At 41.8% G+C, this 22,384-nt stretch overlaps 1 protein-coding gene across 6 annotated transcripts in view; it reads left to right on the top strand.

The window, feature by feature from the left end:
* RBFOX3 (RNA binding fox-1 homolog 3) overlaps positions 1-22,384 on the top strand; it is a 471,477-nt gene that overhangs the window by 334,652 nt on the left and 114,441 nt on the right. For 5 of the 6 annotated variants that reach the window (XM_072990695.2, XM_020813804.3, XM_020813819.3 and 2 more), the window contains one exon: positions 22,309-22,358. The exons of the other annotated variant lie outside the window; for it this stretch is intronic. The gene's annotated coding sequence lies outside the window, so the exon portion shown is untranslated. The remainder of the gene's footprint in view (positions 1-22,308; positions 22,359-22,384) is intronic. 6 annotated transcript variants of the gene reach the window in all.

Raw genomic sequence — 22,384 nt, 5'->3', positions numbered from 1 at the left:
AGTGGATATGGCCTTCCAAAGGCCAAGAATGGGTGTGCAACTCCCACACCTCTGGAGATTGTGCGTGCTTACTTAAAATTTCTGTGACTTATATTGGTAGACGTGCAGTGGTGGTAAGGATTGGTCCTAGTCCAAAGCAAAGCAAGTTCCTAGGCACAGCTGTCTTTTTCAGGAGCCAATATCAAGTTTTTAGGTAAAGCTCTGTCTGGAGCTTTACCTTGAGGGACGTGGTGGCGCTGCGGGCTAAACCGCAGAAGCCTGTCCTGTAGGGTCAGAAGACCAAGCAGTCGTAAGATCGAATCCACGCTACGGAGTGAGCTCCCGTCGCTTGTCCCAGCTCCCGCCAACCTAGCGGTCCGAAAGCATGCAAATGCAAGTAGATAAATAGGGACCACCTCGGTGGGAAGGTAATAGCGTTCCGTGTCTAAGTCGCACTGGCCATGTGACCACGGAAGATTGTCTTTGGACAAAACGCTGGCTCTATGGCTTGGAAACGGGGATGAGCACCGCCCCCTAGAGTCGAACACGACTGGACAAAAATTGTCAAGGGGAACCTTTACCTTTACCTTACCTGTCTGTCTATCTATCTGGAGAATGCTGGAAACATCCCAGGCACCTGAGGATTGATTAGCCTCTGTGAATTTGAGAAATTGGATGGGGAGCCATTCCCAAACCCTGGAGGACTGCATCTGCTCCCATAGATATGAGAATTTTTATATATGTAGGCACAGATATAGATTACCAGTGTGAAGCAGTGGATAGAGTGACAGACTAGGACTCAGGAGGCCTGAGCTCAGCCACGGGAAACCCACTGGGAGAGTGGAACTGGAAAACTGCTCCTTAAATATCTCATTTACCTTGAAAGCCCTATTAAGACTTGGTACCAACTTGATGGCACATAATGACAAAATAGATATAGATATACAGATATAGATATGAGAGATTTTATATCTGAAATTGTCAGAGGGTAATCGATTTCCAGTAGTTTTTTTCTTTTTTCCATCATTCTTCAGAATGATGAAGTGATCACTATCATGGTGGCAATAATCTTTTGAAACAAAAGAATCAGTTTGGAAGGTCTACAAGGCAGAAAAGTAGTTACACATATTACATACATGTGTACATGCATGCATGCATGCATACAGTACATACATGCTCGCGCATGCATACTGTACATACTATGCATGCATGTATGCATGCATACATACATACATACAAATTTGTTCCATTTTGGATAGGTGTGCTTGTTAGGTTCAGGCTCTGGCTGATTCGCTGTGCAACTCTACTTCTCTGTTCTCTGTTACACTTGTCGAATGGTGCCTGATTTTCTGCAGATAGAATGGGGTTCCCGTAATGCCTCTTCCTCCATTGAAGCTGGATTTCCTACATGCAGGCACTGCTATGAGATTAACCTGTATCAAGTGGAATGAAGTGGGCAATGAGCACAGCAGAATTGTCCGGTGTTGCTGAAGCCTAAGGTGTGAACACTGCCTCGCTGTACTCTGGGGTCAGAGAAAGGAATTTCATACAGTTCTGGCTATATCACTAACACCTGGGCCAGTAAGCCTTCTGGCCTAGGAAAGAAGGTGATACCAGAGAGTCAGCATGTTATTTGCTGATCTCACGTTCCCAGCACTGCTACATTCTCTCATTCTAGGAAGTTTCTGATAGAAGATCTACTTTGTGGAAGGTTCCAGGGTTAATTCCTAGCACCTCCAGGTAGGACTATGGCAGAATCCCGCGTTTAATCCTGGAGTGTTGCTACCACTCAGTGTTGACAATACGGGCCTAAATGGATTAAGAGTCTGATGACATTCCACCAGATTATCAGTATTCAACCTGTCTGCTTCAATGTTTTTTTTTCTATTTTATTCTATTGCTTCCTTCTGTTGGGTTTTGCTGCACTCTGTGTGGAAAACGTTGCATTTTTATGGAAGAAATGTGGCAGGTTGTGTGGAAACTGATGTCCTAGCCCCAAATACAGTGTGTCTTCAAATAGGGTGAACTTCTTTTTTGTGCAAAAGCAACTTTTGGCAAAAAAAGGCCTCCAAATGTGAAAAAAAAATGCTCAAACCCGTTTGCCTTCACACCCAGCCGGGGAGGGGGGGGAGTGTTGCGCTTTTTCAGTGTTGCGTGCCAGAACAAAAGAAGCAGAGATATACATCTCTACATTTAAGTGCCAGACAAGAAGCAAGTCATAGACAGTATGCAAAAAGATACGTGCAGCGTATGGAGGAGGTTTAAGAAAATAATACCCAGATGACTCAAAGAAGTCCAGTGCAACAGTAAAAGAGATTGCCAGATAGTAGATTTCAGGAGACTAAGCGCTACACATAATGATGATTGACTGCTACCATCATGTTAACTGCAGTATAAATGGGACTGTTTATATCTCCAAGGAAGAGACAGTAATAGGCACATTAATTTTGGGGGGGACTACAATTCCTGCATATCCAACTAGCCATCCTGGTTGTGATATTCTGGGAGTTACAGTCCCAAAGAAATTTTCCTATCTACGTAAGATGGGATCTTTGGGATACTTTATCTCTGAAGTTTATGTTATGGACAGGAACCTCAATACACGAAAGCCCCCAAACGGCGATAGTTACTTTATATTCTTACAAGGATCCTTCATTAGAGGTTGTCTTTATAGTGATCCCCATTGTGAATGCCATAAGTCATCAACTTTCCCTTTCACCACGTGGTGCTGCTTCTTGTGGAAGACCAGAAATGCAAGTGGGTGATACCCTTACATTGGTCCAAGGACCAAAACTGAAGTTTTGACACAGGGAAGAGATGGGTCAAGGCTGTATCATCAGATAAATGCAGCCCAGAAAAAGTGGAATGTTGTCACTTACTAACAGACAAATCAAAAGAATAAATGCCCTGTGGTGGTGTGTCAAACCATTTAAAACATTCAAGGCAGGAGGACCTCCTGTGAAACAAACCTAATGCTGGTTTCAAGACAGTCACAGTTATTGAGCAGAAAAAGCTTTCTGAATTTGCTTTTGTCCTTCATCCTGAAATGAAATTAAGCTACCGAGAGGGGGAAAAAATATTGCTTTCATTCCTCCCTCCTTCCTCCCTTTAAAAAAAAAGAGTAATGCATCAGTGAATCCCTTAGAGGTGAAAGATTTCGGCATGGAAGTTTTCCTTGTACTCGTATTTTATTCATCCTTTGTGTCTTGGGTCCCGCAGCACTTTCAAAATCTTCGCTCCTCGCCAAATCCCTGCACACTGTAGGCTGTTGGGTTTTTTAAACTATTGTTTCCAATCAATTTTGCAACGGATTTGTATTTCTGATAAAAGCCCTTTCCCATCCCCAACTACTCCTGCTCTGTCATGCTGTATGCCAGTAAGAGGCTGAGAATCCCTTGTTGATATGAGCTCAAGGAACAAAATCAGGAAGACAATAATTATAGACTAGCCAGTCCAGACTGGCAGGTTTTCTTTGTTTGCTTGCTTGCTTGCATGCTTTGAACACTCTGTCCTTATTACTTGTGCAAAATGGGGGCATGGGCAAAAGCAGATTTTTTTTTGATCATGTATTGTTGGTTGTATATTCATTTCCTGGTCTTCTCAAAGCATAGTTCATTTGCATAATTCTGCACCAGCACGGTTTATATTCCTAGCCATTGTCCATCCCTCACTAGCAAAGCTTCGTGCTTCCCCCGCCCCCCCCGGTCACGCTTCTTTAATATGGTGGATTTGCAGCTGCACATGTATTCACCCACACATTTTGCTAATTTCTTTTGCTCACAAATGCAAACAACATAAAAGTCTACTTCAAGATTACATGTGAAGGTTTTCTTCCCACCTCTTCTGTACATTTCATCAGATGTATTGGGCTGGCAGTGGTTATAATTCCAATATTTTTAAGGATAATAAGAATAAAACCAGAACATATAATTTTAGGAAGACTAAGCATTTATGCAGCATATGCATCCATTAATCTTGGGAAATTCACAGACAAAAGTTTTGTGAAACATGAAAAGAATTGCCATGATTATTTTTCCAGTGTTCTTGAGTGGTATGCAGAGACAGAAAGCTAGAGGCATACCATTACTAGTTTATTTTCCAAACACTGCGATAATGAAAAGGCTCTGTAAGAGGGTGCTAAGCATATCTGCTCCGTAGTTATATTCTCTCAGACTGACTTAAATATGACTGACATTGCAACTTTTGAACACTAACCACCCTTGCTTTATTTTTGCATTCTCCCCTCCCCCTAACAAAAAAGCCAACTTGCAACCATGTGGTTACAGCTGAGTAGGCTGGAACACCAGGGGTCTTGTTGAGAGAGAAGAGAAGTGAGCCTGAGATCACCCAGAGCACCTGTGGCTACGCAGGGCATGTGCCTTGCCAGCTGCATGGCCTTGGGCAAACTGCACAATCCCTGAACACCTCCAGAAGAAGGGACTGCCAAACTGCCTCTAAGTACTATATACCTAGAAAACTATGGAAGGAATTAACCATGAGTCAGAATCATATTAACGGTCCATGCGGATTGTTATTATTTGTGGCTAGTCAAGGATACTTTCATAACTGTAAACAGCTGCAACAACTGCGCATATCTAGAACAAAAGACTAGAAGGAGCTGAGATTGTTTGTAGGGGAGTTTGAGGAATTAGCCAGTGATATTACCACCATTGGCCCTTTTAAGCAAGACATTTCTTTCTCTTTTGGTTTCAGGACAGTTTCTTAACTCTGTGTGTTGTTCCCCTGCTGGTAGCACAGTGGTACATAAGTAGTCTGTGCTTTGCTCGGCCTGGCTCTCCAAAGTCTTAGTTTAGAGCTGATGTATACTGAGCCTTAATAATGGAGTTGCTGCCACACATACCATTCTTGTAAGGTATTTAAAAAAAACAAGTCCAAGACATGCTGTGTGTGTGGCCTTGCTGCAGAGATGCATGTTTTCATGCAGTGCTCATCAACGCCCTTTAGAAGGAAGTACATCACCAGGAGGGAATAATCCGGCACTAAACCAAGTTGGTGCAAAACTTCTACCTGTTGCAAGAACATCTTGGGAGTCAGCCATACGGAGGGTGGGAGCAGTGAAAGTCACATTTCTAGGGAGAAAGTGGACATGATACAGGAAATATGTGGTGAAGAGCTGAGGGAGGATGAGCATTTTCGGCAGAAAAATGGCAGGAAACACGAGCAGTACCTCCAACAATCTTGAGGCACAATTGTGGAAACAGACTCTGAAACTGCTTTTCAACACACCCTGGGTGACTATTTACAAGTCTCTACTGTCATCACTCGTGGATATAAGTCCTGGAAGTCCTAAAAAACATTTTGATTTTACCTTAGTAATACTGAGTCTAAAAATACGATGTCAGCAGCAACTTCTTACTTTAAAAAAATGTTTCTGCAGCAACATTTCAACAGTCTTTGATTTTCTGGAAATTGGGAAATTCTACCTTGTTCGCTAAAACACTTGTCATTGTCTGTTGGTATAATAGACTGGTGTAATTAAAAATTAAAAGAAATTGAATAAGAAAGACCACACCTCAGTTATTCTCAATGTATGTGCAGCTATAATTCTTTGGTTATTTTGGCCACTTAGCAACCTCTACATATAAGAAATTGTAAGTGGTGGTGATGCCAAGATTCTGCCTCAGTCACAGATTACTTCGTCTTCTCCACTGCATATAGATGTGACAGGCAGCAAACGTAAGTCTGGATGGTAAGGCTGTAGGCAGTCTGGTAAGATCAGGCTGCTTCTTATAATAAATCTCTAAATCTCAGGTTCTTCCTCAGGCTTTCCCGTCTTCTCCTCTTCTGTTTTTTTTCTGCCAGCAGTACTGGGCTACTGCTAGTGAGGGGAAACACCTCTGTTTGATTAAAATACCAAAATAATGAGAAATGAGCTTTCCATTTTTAAATAACCACACTATTATTAAGTAACCTTTCTCGTTTCAGAGATCCTGAAAAGGTAGTCCCTAAATATATATATTTTTAAAAGCTAGTAAGAATTGCAGAACTTCTCTGTCAAAATGCTACAACAGTGTAAATTTAGTCCTGCTTTTTATATACATTATGCAAATATGTGCACATTTTGTGTACCTGTGTCCTCTTTCTGCTTGTAATGGAGAGAAGCAAGGAGCTGCAGTGAACTCAAGGTCCATCTCTTACCAATTGTAATTTTATTTATCCACCTCTACAGCTTCTGTAATTTCGCCAGGTTTCAACCACTTGCTTTCAACCTTATCTTCATAGCCGCAGGGAGTAGAAACCTTAAAAAAAAAATTAAGAAAGTTCGAACCTGAGATGCACACGATGCTAAAAATTTGCATCCAATATCTAATGCTGTATTTGCAGTTCTTGTGAAGAATCACAGGTATGCACCTCTCTGGCTGTATTAGGTAGAAATCATACATTTGAAACAAACAAAATAGCCAGTTCTTCAGATTAGAAACAGCTGATCATTCTTAGCTCATGTTGTATAGATCCAGCATGAAAAAGTAATCCAATTTCTGATATATGTAGATATTACCCATTTAGCTTATTTCATTGAATGTCTGGATATTCTAGCTGGGGTTTTATTTATTTTTTCCTGGTTTTACATTAGTTACATAACAGCATCTCAGTCTTCTTAGAACAAATGACCTATTATTCCACAATTCTTTTGATCAAGTTTAATTCTAGATAATTTGTTGAAATTGTCAATGTTTTGCCATTTGAAAATATTTGAAAACCCATCTTTGATTTGAAACGGTACATCCTATAACTATATCGAAATTACTGAAAACAATATTCTTATTTTGCTGGGCTCCTTGGGAGCACTAGTGTGCAAAACATTCTTGCCGGCTGCCTTCTATCATGCATTTTTATAATCTGCCTTTTTCTGAAATACGCATTCCTTAATATGGTTTTCCCTAATCACTTTTGCCTTCTCAGCAGTTCCCGGAATTGTTTTAGCAGCCTTCGACTTGCAAGTCTCTTAGCTGCGAAATGTTATGACTTGAGTGTTCTACGATACTGCTTTGCAATATTATCCTCCTATCGTTTCTTGTACAGCTGAATATATACACACACATAAGCCGATTCTTGCAAACATGAACACATTCAAAGCTGTCAGCAGGGGCTGAGTGTTCTGAACCTATCAGTCTCTGTGGGAAAGTGAATGATGAAGCTGATGAAAACTCTGGCTCCGGGCACACTCAGGTCACAGCAAGCCCAGAAAGCAAACCCAACCCCCCCCCACACACACACACACAGAGGCATCCCTTCACTGCCTTCTGGTATGTATGGCAACGTATTTGTATGCACAGGAGGGCACGTTGTGCAAAGACACAAGCCTTGTATTCCCACCTACCTCACATAAAGATGAAGTACAGTATTGTGTACTTACTAGCCTGAATGTGGGGGGCCTGCCCATGAGTGTGTACTGGAATCAGGATTTCCCTTCTTGCTGCCACAGCCTGTCTTCCCCTCCGTGTTAGAATTGCAAAAGGCATTGAAATCTGAGACCTTCACTCATCAACACCTCTTGCAGATAAAGTGATGATGAAAGGCCTTGCCCTCAGAGTAGACAGCCACACCGACCTTATTGAGGATCCTAATCAATTACCCTATCCCCATCGGCTGCCAACACCCCCATGTGATTAATTGAGTTGTTACCCATTGATTTTCCCACCCCACCCCCAGTCCATCCATCCTTTCTTGAGAAAAGAGCAATACCAGCAAACAGATCTATGGAGCCCTGATGACTGCTTTATAGAATAGCTTGCATCTTATGACCTGAATGGAGAGGTGCTGCATTGTTTCTCTGAGCATGTTGTAAGCAGTAAGAGAAACCACATGTTCATCAGCCAAGAGAAAAGTGTGGACAAGATCCGAGCCATAGTCCAAGGTTGGGCTACTGCTGCTTTTTCTCTCACCTCTAAAAGGTCATTTGAGAGACCCTGACATGGCTACCTGTATTGCTTCAAGCACCTGTTCCATTTTATCTCACCTGTTCCATTTTATCTCACAACGTTTGTGCTGCTGTTTTATTTCTGCTGAGGACTTTTAGAAAACTTTTCCTAAGTGGCCTCATTTGAGCACGTATGTTTGTTTGAGTTTGTTTTTACTGTATTTTAAATGTTGTGTGAGCCACCTCTAAGAACACTTGTTGAAGGATAGTGTATAAATCTCTTAAATAAATGAATCTGTTTCTTCTTAACAACCAACCTATGCCTACTCTCCCTGTCATTGCTTCTCTCTTGACATACAACCTTTCTAATCTCTAATGCTCACTCCTCCCCTAGCTCTTTCTCCTGTGATTCTGGAAATAAGCACACAACGAATCCAGGTAACTGGATCTAAAATCTGGTAAAACTCAGCTAACCAGATAGTATGGCAACTTAGGGTTACAAAATTTAGAATTTCTGGTTACAATTCCTTTTACTAAACAGAAGTACAGAGTGTCACGCAGGAGAATAGTTACAAGTTCCCCAGATAGTCCACCCCTTCCTCATTAACTTGTGTACTTAAGGCTTCAGTAACTCACTCTTAGATATTTGTAGGAAAAGGAATAACAATGTTATAGTTATGAAAGATCAACAGCAAACTAACAACAGACTGACTTCACCAAAACAAAGGGGGAGAAAGAGAACTCCTAGCAGAGAGGCAGAATTCTCTTTGAATTCAGAGGGAGGAAGGAATGATTGGTTGGTGCTGGATAGATTGATAGTCATCCCAGCCCAGAAAGGTTCTTCCCAGTCAAACAAACAGCAGGCAGCATGGGAGGTTGTAAAAACTCCAACACTCAGAGCCATTGGGGGGGTACTGTTTTTCAGTGGCAGGTACAAGTGCAAAATGCACACTGTTGCTTCAGCATTTGCTCCCATTTCTGCCATGACTTACGTCCTGTGGTGCCTTCCCTCACCACAGATTGCACATGGGGAGTTTTTTCAGGTCCTGCATAGCAGGTGGGATTTGTGGAAAACCTAACACCAACCAATGGAGAATCCTTTTTTAGCCCCTGAAAATGTTTGCGCCAACAAGAAGCCACACGATAGTCTTCCACTTCTGGCCTTGCTCCAACAAGACTCAGTGGGCCCAAGTGCATGTACCCACTGGTTCTCCTCCCAGTCCCCCTGCGGCCCGGCAACTCCTCCTTGCCTTGTTCTCACAGAGAGGGTTGCAACAAACCCAGCTTTTGTTGGCTGACTCCTCAGTGCCATTGCCTTTAAACAAGGTCTTTTAAGCAGTCCAAGTTCTTTTCCAGTGTTTGGCTGGAAGGGAAAAAAAAACACGGGGGGAAAAAGACTCTAGATATATGAAGATGAGGTAAAATGAGTGGTTGAGCAAGGGTGAAGTTTTTCCATCTCAGGTGCTGAGCAGCAAGATGCCCCCCCCCGCCCGCCCCAAGAGCCTATATGGAGTTTCCTGTCTCTTCAAGGCTCCAGTTGGAGAGAGGGAGGCAGGCAACAGGAGCTTTGGTGTCAGTGTCGGAATCTGGGCAGTACACCACGTCTACCTCCCAGCGCCCTCTCACTGGATCTTTACTCCTACATTCTAGCATGGATTTCCCCTCTCTTTCCCCTTTTTCTTACAGCTGAATAGATTCAGAATATGTGGGCAGCTGAGTACAGTGCAGAATTGAGCGTCAAGTCTACCTCTGCGGGAGAAACGCTCACCTAAAGCATGAATCTCTAAAAATGTACGCAAGGATCCATTCATGGTCACAATGTGCACACACCTGCCTGCTGCACAGCATGCATGAATGCACATGTGCACACACAAACACCTTTCTAAGCCCTTGCACTAAAAAAATGAGAGGTTTTTCAATTTTGATCTGCACTCTCCAATTTACAGCCAGTATTGTACACTATTGCTTTGGTTGCTTCTTTCTTTCTTTCTTTCTTTCTTTCTTTCTTTCTTTCTTTCTTTCTTTCTTTCTTTCTTTCTTTCTTTCTTTCTTTCTTTCTTTCTTTCTTTCTTTCTTGTAATGAGTCTTCTGTGCCAGATGCATGTTAATCTTCTCCCTGGCACTCATATCAAAAAGGAGAGTCTTTGTTTACCTGACTTTACAATAGGTATAGTTCCTCTAGGCAGCATACAAAGTGTATCATGCTAGTTGTTTTTTTTAAAGGAACATTCACTTTCTTCTGAAAGAAAGTGAATGTTGTGGGGTTTATATAATTGCTTGACCACAGGGCATCATTGTGATGAATGAGGGAGCCATGAAATCAAGGGCCTTCTTCCACAGATCTTGCACATGTTTGTGAGAAATTAATTTGTTAGATGTAAATGAAGTTTCTTAGCTATGTTTCGCTGTCAGCACTAATATCATTCGTTTTCTCACCCTAAACTCTCATTTTATTTGTGAAAGCTTGCGCTTGTTCTCATCAACATAAAATCATTGAAGAATTGTGTTGGAAGGGACTTATAAGGACCACTGTATCAAACTCCCTTGCTCAAGGCAGGGATCCAAATCAAAGTAGACCTGACAGATGGCTGTCTAACTTTCTCTGGCATGCCTCCATCATTGGAGGCAATTGGTTCCATTGTCGTACTGCTCTAACAGTGAAGAGGTTTTTCCTGATATTCAGCCAAGCTCTGGCCTCCTGTAACTTGAGCCCATTATTACATGTTCTGTTCTGTGTGATGATCGAGAACAGATCCTGCCCCTCTTCTGTATGACTGCTTTCAAGGGTTTGAAAAGAGCTATCGTATCTCCCCTCAGTTGTCTTTCCTCAATGCTAATCATGCCTAATTCTTTCACTCTTTCTTTCTCATTCCTAAAGAGTTTAAAGAAGGCAGTTTATGATCAGAGCAGCGCTGTGCCCTATCCCAACATGATAAGGTGAGATGTCCTACCTGCCAGACATTGAACTAACACGAACAAGCACAAATCCATTAAGATGCCATGAGTCCATTAAGAATTTTAAATATTTCTGATCAGGCTCAGAGTGTTCTCAATGCCTGGTATGAGGACAGTAGAGCAGAATTCCTCAGGTGCTACAGGATTCTTTGGTATTTAGAGTGCTTATGACCTAAAGTATGGTTAATGAATGATCCCTTACCTTGATTTGGAACTGGGCTTGACAAAATAAACCATACGCTCCCCTCCAAATATCTGAAATGCTTCTTTCCTTCTCTCTGACCAGCTGTGGTGCAGTAGTAAATTTTGGCCATGATAGACTTGCCCTCAAATAGAATACATATTCATCTTGCAAGTGTATGTGTATATATATGCCACATGCCATGGTTGTGTGTATGTGTAACACACACACACACACATACACACATACACACGAGTGAAATGTCCCTCTTCCATGTGTCAGTCATTCTGTGCTGATCAGCATTCTGGGCTCACTGAGCATGCTCAGCCCTAATTGGTCTATTTTTCAGAGGGTCACAACCTTGGGATTTTGGTCCCAAATGTATTTCCTACTTTTGAAAACTTTCAAGTTTCCCCTAATTCTGCTGATAGCTTGCTCTTGCATGTGGATGATTCACATTTGGCAATGTGGATTTAATAGCCCCTGGAATCCAAAAACAGAAGGAATTAAAATACTTAATGTCCAATCCATACCCTTCCCTTTGCTCACCACTGAGCATGCTCAACACTTCTGTGAATACTAATTTCCCTCCAGATTTTTAACACAAAAATTGCTGGAGCAATGGGAAGGCAAAAATTAAGGGAAGACCTTCCTGGGTCTCACTTCATTTGTTTGTTTATTATGCTTATATCTGCCTTTCACCTTGTGAGATCAAGGCAGCATTTATATTACGTACTTTCCACTTTCCCACATTACTCTCACAATAGTCTTGTGAGGTAGACCACAAGGGAAGGATGGCCCAAGGTCACCCCAGGTTTTGTGACATTCATTGTGGACATTTGCTCTCTCAAGCCCCAGTTCAACAGTCTAGTCTTAGTCAGTCACTGTTTCACAGGCTGAATCAACAAAGGAAGAAAGAAGGCACGCTGTTCTTGGCTGCTCCCTTTCAGTAAGGCGTACCTTTAAGATAAGATTGAACTTGTGACTTCCCCACTGTCTCTCAGGCACTTCACTACACCAAACATCTTGATGCTTAACGTGGGGTTACATGCACTGGAAACTGAAATGAACATGCAGAATTCATATTGATGTGTAATGTTGCTGTTGAGTTCCCTTCATGACCATCCCAGCACAGTGCTTCTATAAATGTGTGTGTGTGTGTGTGTATGCACACATGTATACACACACAGACACACACACACACACGGCAAATATGCCACATAATCTACCAGCACAAGTCTCATTAGATCGAAATGAGTTTTTTGCTAACAGAATTCTATGAGGATTTGATCTATAATTAATGTAATATGCAAACTTTAAAAATTATAATACAAATTAAAGCACATATTCATCCTTCACATGATCCTTTGTTAAACAAAACCATTTCTGTCTGTCTAACCTTTTTGCTACATCATCCATTCTTTTTTCTCTCCTTTTTTTTCTTGGTTTTTTTTCATATTCTAAAAATGGCATGCAGGCAGTATGAAATTTATTCGGTTCTTTAACAAGATACTAATAAATTGTCCATTGTCAGAACTTGCAGGACTTTGATTTTTTTCCAAGGTAGCTACTCAGACTGAGAGTGGTTGTTCTTTCCCGTCATCTGTTTTGCTTTGCTATATTGGGAACCCAGTCACTATTGTGAACTTTAATAGCAACAGTTAACCGGCTGGGTCTCCCCCTTCCCCCTCCCCCCCCCCTTTCTCAGGGACCTGTTCTCATGGCCCTTCTTGATAGCATCTGTAGCCCATAGCAGCTACAGTACAGTGTCCAGTTAACTCGAAGATGACTTCGAAATATAGGAGTAACGTGTAAACACCACTAGCTCGCATCGAACCTGGATTGCCTTTCTGTAGATAACTGCAAACACTGAGTCCTACTAAAAGACAGAGCTAGGAACCACAGCTGTTGGGGAATGAGAAGGTTATGTGAACACACTGTGAGTTGCCATAGATTAGTGGCTCAGGGAGATGGGATGTCTGTTTCCTCTCTTGCCCGTCTTTCAGCAATCTGGGCACTGCAGCATGGGATGCCTCTTGGCATAGCCCTGTCTTCGCAAGGTGTGGCAGAGAGGGCTAGTTTAAAGCAACACCATCCCACCATCTTTTCAAGCAAATTGCTGCATTGCCAGTGGATGACTCGTGTAGTAGGACTCCGATTTCAGTCTAGAAATGTTTCTTTCTTGGATGACGACTTTCAGAAGTCTCCAGCCAGACCAGGCTGATGAAAATGCTGGTTGGATGATTCTAAGAGATGTGGTCTCAGACTGTAACTCTCCAAAGCTGTCCTTCTGAAAACCAGAAATAGCTGAAGATCTCTCTCTCTCTCTCTCTCTCTCTCTCTCTCTTTTTTGGGGGGTGTCTTTTTTTTTTAGTGGCCATTTCAGTACTTCTCTAGGGTATGGGCTGAGGTACTGAAGTGGGGATGGCCTGTTTGGGACAGGAGCTCTGTCAGAGGCCTTGATGGATTGAAGTGGTTCTTTAGAGGCTCTCACTTGTGTATGACGGATATTTCTCTTTCTTAGAAGAGGGGAGAAAGATGACACATGATTCCCTCAGCTCCTTCCTCTAGCAGCACTTGTGCGATTTACATTAAGGCCTATAACCGGGGTTGGAGTAAATGGAGCAGGTTTGCAATTAGTTTTCAAAGTACTTATCTCATTAAAGTAAATGAATTATTGATTTAGTGACACTCATGCTTTTAGTGAGCGGCACCGTGCCATCACTGCTCTGTTCTCCAGCTTGGCAAGCCAACGGCCAGCCCCAGCAAACTTGCTTTGTGTGTGTGTTTTTTTTCTCTTTTTTTTCTTTTTCTCCTTTCTTTCTTTCCAACTCTAACCCCTCTCCCTGCCCTGCATTTCTAATATTTCCTGCTTGTTATTTAGCTTTGTAATTAAAGTGGATCCATGTCAAGCAGGGAGTGGTCTGAGGATTGGAAGGATCTGAGATTAGCTTTGAAGGAAAGCAGCAGAGCTGTGACTAAGGTAAGGGAGAGGTCCATTCTCTGGGTAGGACACTCACATTTTATTTGGGAGCAAGTCCCAGTGGGCTATTATGGCAGGGAACAGTCAGTGCCAGAGAGTACCAGCGCAGCTCTGCCTGGATCCTTCTGCCAGCCATTTCCTGGAGTGCTTGCAAAAATGTCAGGAATCTGCCCATTCAAAGAGAAACACAGTACAACAGGTGAAAAGGTGCCATCTGTGAAAGATTGCAAGAATGTTTGCTGAGTAACAGTGCATTGATACAGGTATGGGGTTGCCAGCCAGGAGAGAATTTTTAGAAGGTTATTTTATTTGACTAGTCTCATTTTCCTTCACCCATTCCAAGACATTGTGACTAAGTCATCTAAGTGTGACAGCTAAAATTCATAGTGAAGAACCAAAGTATGAGGCGAGGAAAGTACCAGGGCTAAACCACATGTTAGCAGCTGAGTGGTTTATTGTGTTATTAAGAGACTATTTGTCTTGTCCTAACAGTAGAATCATAGATTTGTGGAACTGGATTAGATCCAAAGGTCATCTAGTCCTGCCTCTAGTCAGTAAAGAAAATCTGCAGTGCACAGCTACCAGATTTATAGCATGGTGGTGCTCCAAATCTATTAATCCTTTCCAATGCCTGGAAAGTTATTTTTGTACCTTTCAATCTCCTGGCCAGGAGGCAATTCTGGACCTGTAGACTGAAAAAGAAACTTTTTGTAGCTCTGAGTATCACAGAGTTAAGAAAGTGGAATATCTTAGCATTTTTGGCAAGTTACAGACCTCTAGATTAGAGACTTCTCTCACGCACGCACGCATGCGCTCACTCATTCATTTAATGTACATCCTATATGTCTGTTAAAAAAATAGAGGCTTTTACTGGCTGAAATGCAATAATAAGTTGCAACTACAGTAGGCCCATCTGAATCAATGGGACTTACAGAGGAGTTGACTCACCCCAATTATTCAATGGGCCTGCTCTAGTTGCGACTTATTGATGGATTTCAACCACTGTGACATTTGTAAGCTGGTCTTCAGGCATTTTTCAGAAAGGCAAACAGAAATTTAAAGCAGGGTTGGGCAAAGTGCAGGCTTATGGCTGTCATTGGACTACAGCTCCCATCAGCCCTCACCAGCCAAGCCAGTGAGGAAGGATGCTGGGCGTTTCAGTTAAACAGTGTTATTTATGTGTGGTTTAAAATAGCAATCAATCAAGTGAATACAAAATACTGAAACAGCAGTTGGTAGAAAGAGAGTATAAAGGTAAAGGTTCCCCTTGACAATTTTTGTCCAGTCGTGTTTGACTCTAGGGGGCGGTGCTCATCCCCGTTTCCAAGCCATAGAGCCAGCATTTTGTCTGAAGACAATCTTCCGTAGTCACATTGCCAGTATGACTTAGACATGGAACACTGTTACCTTCCCACCGAGGTGGTCCCTATTTATCTACTTGCATTTGCATGATTTCGAACCGCTAGTTTGGCGGGAGCTGGGACAAGCGACGGGAGCTCACTCCATCACGTGGATTCGATCTTATGACTGCTGGTCTTCTGACCCTGCAGCACAGACTTCTGCGGTTTAGCCCACAGCTCCACCATGTCCCTAGACGTGGTATAAGCCAGAGAGAGTATAAACCAGTATAAGAGAGTATAATCCAGGTTAAAACAGGCAACAGAAACAAATAAATCTGAAAGATCAGAAGGACTGACTAATAACCAGGCAGGTTTTTATGAAAGAAAACATTCCTTAAACTTCCCTGGTAACTAACTGTTTAGGTCTTTAATAGTGAGAACCAACCAACATCTTTAATTAAATCCAATAATGGAGCAGGAGCTAGTGTGTTTTTTTATTTGTTTTTAACTCTGGTGTGATAAGTTCTTTATGCGAAGTCCCAATAAGTGTTTATGTTCTCCATGAACTGTAATTTCCAAACTGTCAGAGAGTGTATATATACTACGTGGTTATAGCACAGCTTGAGGCCCTTTTAACTACCATAAGCCCCATCCTATGGAATCGTGGAATTGTCATTTGGTGAGATACTTAGAATTCTCCACTGTAGTTCAGGGGAAGATGCCAGAGCTCTCTAGTAGAGAATTCTAAGCATTTCCCCAAAGTATACACCTCAAGATTCTGCAGCATGGAGCCAAGACCCTAAAAGTGATATCAACCCATTGTAGCTGTCTAGTGCTGATGCACTCAAAGAGAATGATACAGTTGTAGAGCTGGAAGGAGGCCTTAGGTCGTCAACCTCCTGGCAAAACAAGAAATCCACAGCTAAAGTGCCCCTGAGAGATGGCCATCCAACTGCTGTTTAGAAACTTCCAAGAAAGGAGAGTCCACCAGTTCCTGAAATAGTATGTTGGCAAACTGCTCTTACACTCAGGGAGTTCTTCCTAATGTTCAGTCAAAATCGCCTTTCTTGTTACTGCAATCCATTTCTTCAGATCCTACCCCACTAGAGCTGCAGAAAGCAAGCTTGTTCCATCTTCCACATGACGGCCTTTCAAATATTGGAAGATGGCTATGAACTCCCTCTCAGGCTTCTCCTCCCTAGGCTAAACCCACCGCACTCTGTGAAAGAATAAACTCATGTACAATGGACTACAGTATTCAAAAACAGGATGTCACCAAAGGGAATAAATGTACCATACTATCTCTGTTCTTTGTCTGTTCCATGCTCTGCAGTGCAATTACAGGCATGCTGATTCTTTTGCCATAAAGTTTAATAGAAACCCCTAATGCTCTCCAAACAAACTTTTCAGAACAGAGGCACTCAACTCCATTCTTGTAAGTATTCAGGAATGAGGGAGTATTCCTAAGGATTTATAGTTTTCAGTAAAGGATACCATGTATTTTAGAATGAATCTGGCAACTGTAGTTAGTGACCGCTGTGAAGAATACATTGCAAGGGGCGGAAGAATGAGAGAGGAACTTGAGTCGTGACAGGCAGACACGTTCTGCACAGAGATAACTTGCATTTAGTAGAGCATTTTTTGTAGGAAAGTTTGAGAACTGCTCTGAGCAAATAACCTGTTAAGTGCTGCTGCTAGAGCTTGGAGTTCAGTGAGCAGCCTTGCTTTTGCCCCGTTGTCTTTTCTTCATTTTGTCACACGCATCTCTCAAGAAGAATAATGTTTACCTAGATTGTCTCAGCAAAGCCCTCAACCCAGTGGTTCCCTGATTAGTTACTGGAAACGTGGCCCCTTTCCTATGCAAAAGCTCTTCTCGTTTAATTAAAAGTGTTGACATTGGGACCAACCAACCCACCCACCTGAGAATGCACTGATAAATTAAACATTATGCTTTTAATGGCCCATAAAGAAACTCTTAACTCTTGCTTGCACAGAAAATAGAGAAGGGGGGACAGGTTAGGTAGCCAGATAATCTGAGCTAATGAATTTAATTAAACAGCAACATTAATTTGGGAATTGTAAAGGAGGAGGCAGCACATAACAGGAGTAGCAAAAGGGCTCCAATGGATGGAGGAGGAGGAAGAGGAGGAGGAGGAAGAGGGTGCATAATTTACTTGGGATTCTGTAGTTCTCTTCCTGGACATAGAGGCTGCTGCCCATGCCTTGGTGCTAAAGATTTTCTGATGTGCGTTTTTAAAACAAAAATATAATTTTAAAAAATCCATGGAATTTGCTAGCTGTCCTGAATGCATTCATAGAGTGGGGCGAGGGAGAGCAAAAACTGTTAAAATTGGAAGGAAGAAATTAGGCAGTCTATGAAAATGCTAAGAGTGCCCTTTTGACAGACCAGTGTCATGAGTGTTGATGACCCAGAGTACAGGAAATTACGAGTTCATGTTTTAGCTCTGCCACAGAAGTCTACACTTGGACAACTCTTGTATATCCACCACACATATGCTACCAGAGAAGACTTAAGGCAGTGCAACTGTTTGTGAAAAGATAGCAGGTAGTTCCTGTTCATTGGAGAGGAGCGGGATATTTCAGGAGAAAATAGTCTTCCGTGCACAACAATTGACTATGCTTTCATTCATTAAAAATTTTTTAAAAGCATTGCAGAATCCAGAGGGGCTGAGATAAACTAGGAAATCACAAGCAAAGAAACTGTATTGCAAACAAAACTCTGCATTTGCCTTAAGGCCAAGAATTATGATGTTAAATGTTTTATTGCTAGTTTAAATGTTAAATGTTTGTAACTTTTGTTATATTTCTGTATATTGTATTAACAATGTAAGTCTGTTTTTTTAAAAAAAATCTGTACATTTGGATCCTGCACAGGTTTTATTTTCTATTCTTTCGGTAGTATGTTATAGAACAGGATAATGTAATTGTATTTTGAGATCCTATCTTAAGTCTTTGGGGTGTATCGACTGTAAGGAAATGTGACTTTACCTTTAAGAGCACCTGAACTTGCTAGATGAAATGACAGAAGCCTTTTAAATTTATTTCTCTGATGAATGCTCAGGTTACCAACCCAGATGTAGGAGAATGTGAGGAGAGTGGTAAAGCAAAGTGTGGTGCTTTTATACCAGCCCCATAGCAACTAAAGCTTTCTCTGGGTGGTCTACCTTTTAATTATACAAGCTGCACATTCCCTTCCCCACCACACAAGCTGGCTACTAAGTTTATTGACCTCGGAAAGATGTAAGGCTGAGTCAGCCTGGAGCTGCCTAGCTGAGCCCATGATCGGACTCAGGTCATGAGCAGAGTCTTCACTGCAGTGCTGCAGTTAACTGCTGATCAGCAATCTACTACATCAGTTTCAAAACAGGCTTCTGGCAAGATACAGTATATCACAGAAGTGAGTACACCCCCTCACATTTCCTAAACATTGTAGCATATCTTTTCATGTGACAACACTGAAGAAATGACACTTGGCTACAAAGTAAGGAAGTGAGTATAAAGCTTGTACTGTGTAACAGTGTAAATGTGCTGTCCCCTCAAAAATAACGCAACATACAGCCCTTAATGTCTAAGCTGCTGGCAACAAAAGTGAGTACACCCCTAAGTGACAATGTCCAAATTGGGCACAAAGTGTCAATATTTTGTGTGGCCACCATTATTTTCCAGCACTGCCTTAACCCTCTCAGCCATGGAGTTCAACAGAGCTTCACTTTTGTTGCCAGTATTGTCGCATGAAAATATATACTAAAATATTTATGAAGGGTGTACTCACTTCTGTGATATACTGTAAATCATAACTATCTTGTGGCACAGTGGTTTTCCATCTTATTCTCAGTATTACCCATCAGTAAATCTAATTGCTAACCAGAAGGACTGGCTTTACTGGGGCTTCTCCCATTTCTCACCATGTAGTGATTTCAGTCTGTACTTGTGCATTCAGTATATATGTCTGATAATCTTTAAACCACTACTGAGGTGGTGTGGGTGCTTCTTACGTGAGGACTTTTGCAACTAATTCTTCTGTTTGGCCTCTTAAAACTCTCCCTATAATGGCCATCTTTAGAAAACTGATAAACAAGATAAAGTATAATATTGTTAAATGGTAAAATAAGTGGTTATGTTATGAGAGAACCAATCTGTAGATAGGTGGAATTTAGAAGTTTTATATTATGTGGTGTTGCATAGAGAGAATTTTTTTAAAAGCTGGAGAAAATATTTCTGCCTTTACCATTTTAGTTGCCATTCTTTCCTTGCTCCAAATACCCCTTGTCTCATCCTGCATACAGGCTTTTCACAAGTAGTAAAAGAACAGAGAGAAAGCCAAGTGAAGAATGTCACTGTGCTACCCAGAAAATTTAAGTGGAGAACCCATTCGCCCCAGTGTTAATAATTGACTGCTAGATCTTGGAAAAGTAGTGGGAAAAGAGGAAGACCTAACGTAGGATGGATTGACTCAATAAAAGAAGATGCAGGCTTTAGTTTATAATACTCTTGCATGGTAGGAACTTTTTGGAGGTGTTTAATCCATGGGATCATCATAAGTCAGAAATGACTTGACTTGATAACAACAAACATTACCTTGCAGCTGGGAGGACAGAATTGAATTCCTTGCTCCAATTTATGTTGGGGAGTAAATGAAACACACACACACACACAAGAGCAACATTTATTTCAGGATTCAGCCCTTGGAAACTTGGAAGGAATGCCTGAACACCTACCCCTCTTTTCTAAAGCACTCAGACCTACTCTAAAAGTCAATTGAAATGTTCATGTTTAGTAGAGAAATAAGTTTGAAACAGAAAATGCAATAGAAGTCTTACTTTTAGTTAAATAAGGTGCAGATGTCAGGAGCCATGGCTACCTCTTTCGTCTCTGGAGAATAAAGGTAAGATAGATCATTCTTGGAGGGACAAGAGAAAGGTGTGAGAAGGGAGGAAGAGAGATTAGCAAACATCAGGATAGCAGTCTAAGGTTGAAAGAAGGCAACGGAGTAAGTAAAGAACTGCAAGAGCCTTGGGAAGGTCCTTCCCCCATCTCTGCAAAGACACATCATCTCCTGAGTTGAAACCAGCCACCTACATCTATTACAAGCAGTGATAAGCATGACACTTAACTTTAAATGACATTACCTGTCATTTATTTTATTTACGTATTTTTTAACACTATCTTTCTCCTCAAAAGGATGCAAGGTGGCTTACAACCATTAAAAGACCATTAGTTGCCAGTTAGTCCTTAGTTTGCTAGTTCTGTGCTATCATGGATGTTTAAATAGTTGTCTCATGAACTCTTCACACTCTTCCCTATTGATTTCTTAAGCAGTGAATTCAAGGAATTGCTCAGTCCTCCACCAAGATTTTCTTGTTGAGATGATGCAATACTCACAAACTATGCCACACACAAACTTTTCTGGCCTGGAAGATCCTCAATGTTTGTTTAGCTAGGGTTTGAGTTAGCAATGTGCAAATCTTGGCAGATATGATGACATGGTAATAAAATGACATCTGGCATCACCAAATCAACCTTCTTCTATTATTTATTTCTCAAGAGTCTTTTCAATGTGTCTGGGTCCCTTCATGTTTCTCTGCCAGGTTTCTCTATTGGAGTCCAGGGAAGCAATTGTCATCTCAAGTCAATACATACCCTTGGGATAGAACTGAGCTCTGTATCTTAGCCATAGGTGCCCTTGGGTATTTACTGAGCCTGAGCTTTTGCAGGATGATAGCAGGTAGTACTTTCTGGAGACAGAGCATAGAGTTTCTTTGCCTTGAGCTCTAGTGGTCACATTACTGCAATGCCAAATAACAGAGAAGATTCACCACTGGTGGGGGGTGGAGATCATCATGGCATTAATGGAAGTGAGCCCTGGCCTAATGAGCTATGGCTCTCCTTAAATTAGGTTCATAGAGGTAGGAATTTCCATAATTGATCTCCATACTGCATGGCACACAGACAGAACACCCAGGAATCCTTGAATAGTGCCAAGCTGTGAATGCAAGGAACAAGAGAAGAGTCACAACATAAGGTGGATATAGCCTCTATCGCGACTTGCTGAGAAGAGCCTCTCCCAAATCAGCGCTGATATTAGGGAATCAAAACTGCAGTCACCAGGAGCAAAACAGCAGACACAAAGGATTCAGCTCTCTATGAAAGAAAGAAAGAATCCCCGGGCCTTGGTTCTGTGCTTTGGTTGGAATGAAAGTTCTAAAAATTCACTCATTCACATCGGAAATAAAGTGTCTATAGACGTTCCATGGGTCACATGGTACACCAGATGCACAGAGCTCTGTGTTAGTATATCTCAGCCATGATTACTCTACCTCTTCCTGCAAGCCTGAAGTTCCTTGGCTGCCCAAGCCTTCTGCTCGTCGAGGTTAAGTTTCCAAACCTTACTCATACAAAGTATTTGATTTATGAGAATTAGCATGTTCGTGTGGTGTGCCAGCAACTGGAGTTGTTGCACAGGGAGGCAGGAGGGGCAGCAGTGAATAGACATGTCTCAAAAGGAGGCACATCTCCCTGTAGTCATGAGGAAAGGAGTATCTGGGAGACGTGACCCTTTAATGTCAAAATGTCACGTGACATCTTTGGAGTGGGTGCCTGGATGACGTGCTACAGCCTAGCTTTGCAACAGGGCGGTGGTGAAACTAAATTGTCACTTTGGGGTTGCTGAGAGAATGAGGTGGATCATATAAGTGTAATAAATAAACAAAGCCAGATCGCTGTGTGTTTCAATCAAATCCATTTGACTTGCATCTGTCTCCTTAGTTCGTTCGTGCAGGCATGAACAGGACTTATATTGCTGTTCCATTTCTGAAGCCTGGGCAGGTTTCCGGAAACTCCTAGGAAGATAAAAACGCATATTTGGAAAGAATGTTGCCAGTCAGTGAGCAAATGGCATCGACCGTGGGTGCTTTAGCCATAACAATAATTGATTTTAATTCTTTATTCTCTCTGTTTCCTTTCTTAGAGAGCCCAAAGTGAGTGAACACCACGGGGGAAGCTTGGCTGATTCCAAAGGTACGACCATCTTTTCCTTTCTCTTT

Source organism: Pogona vitticeps, chromosome 2 (assembly GCF_051106095.1).
Source record: "Pogona vitticeps strain Pit_001003342236 chromosome 2, PviZW2.1, whole genome shotgun sequence".
Taxonomy (NCBI): domain Eukaryota; kingdom Metazoa; phylum Chordata; class Lepidosauria; order Squamata; family Agamidae; genus Pogona; species Pogona vitticeps.
The sequence above is the reverse complement of the archived record's forward strand: the minus strand, read 5'-3'. Positions and strand labels throughout refer to the sequence as shown.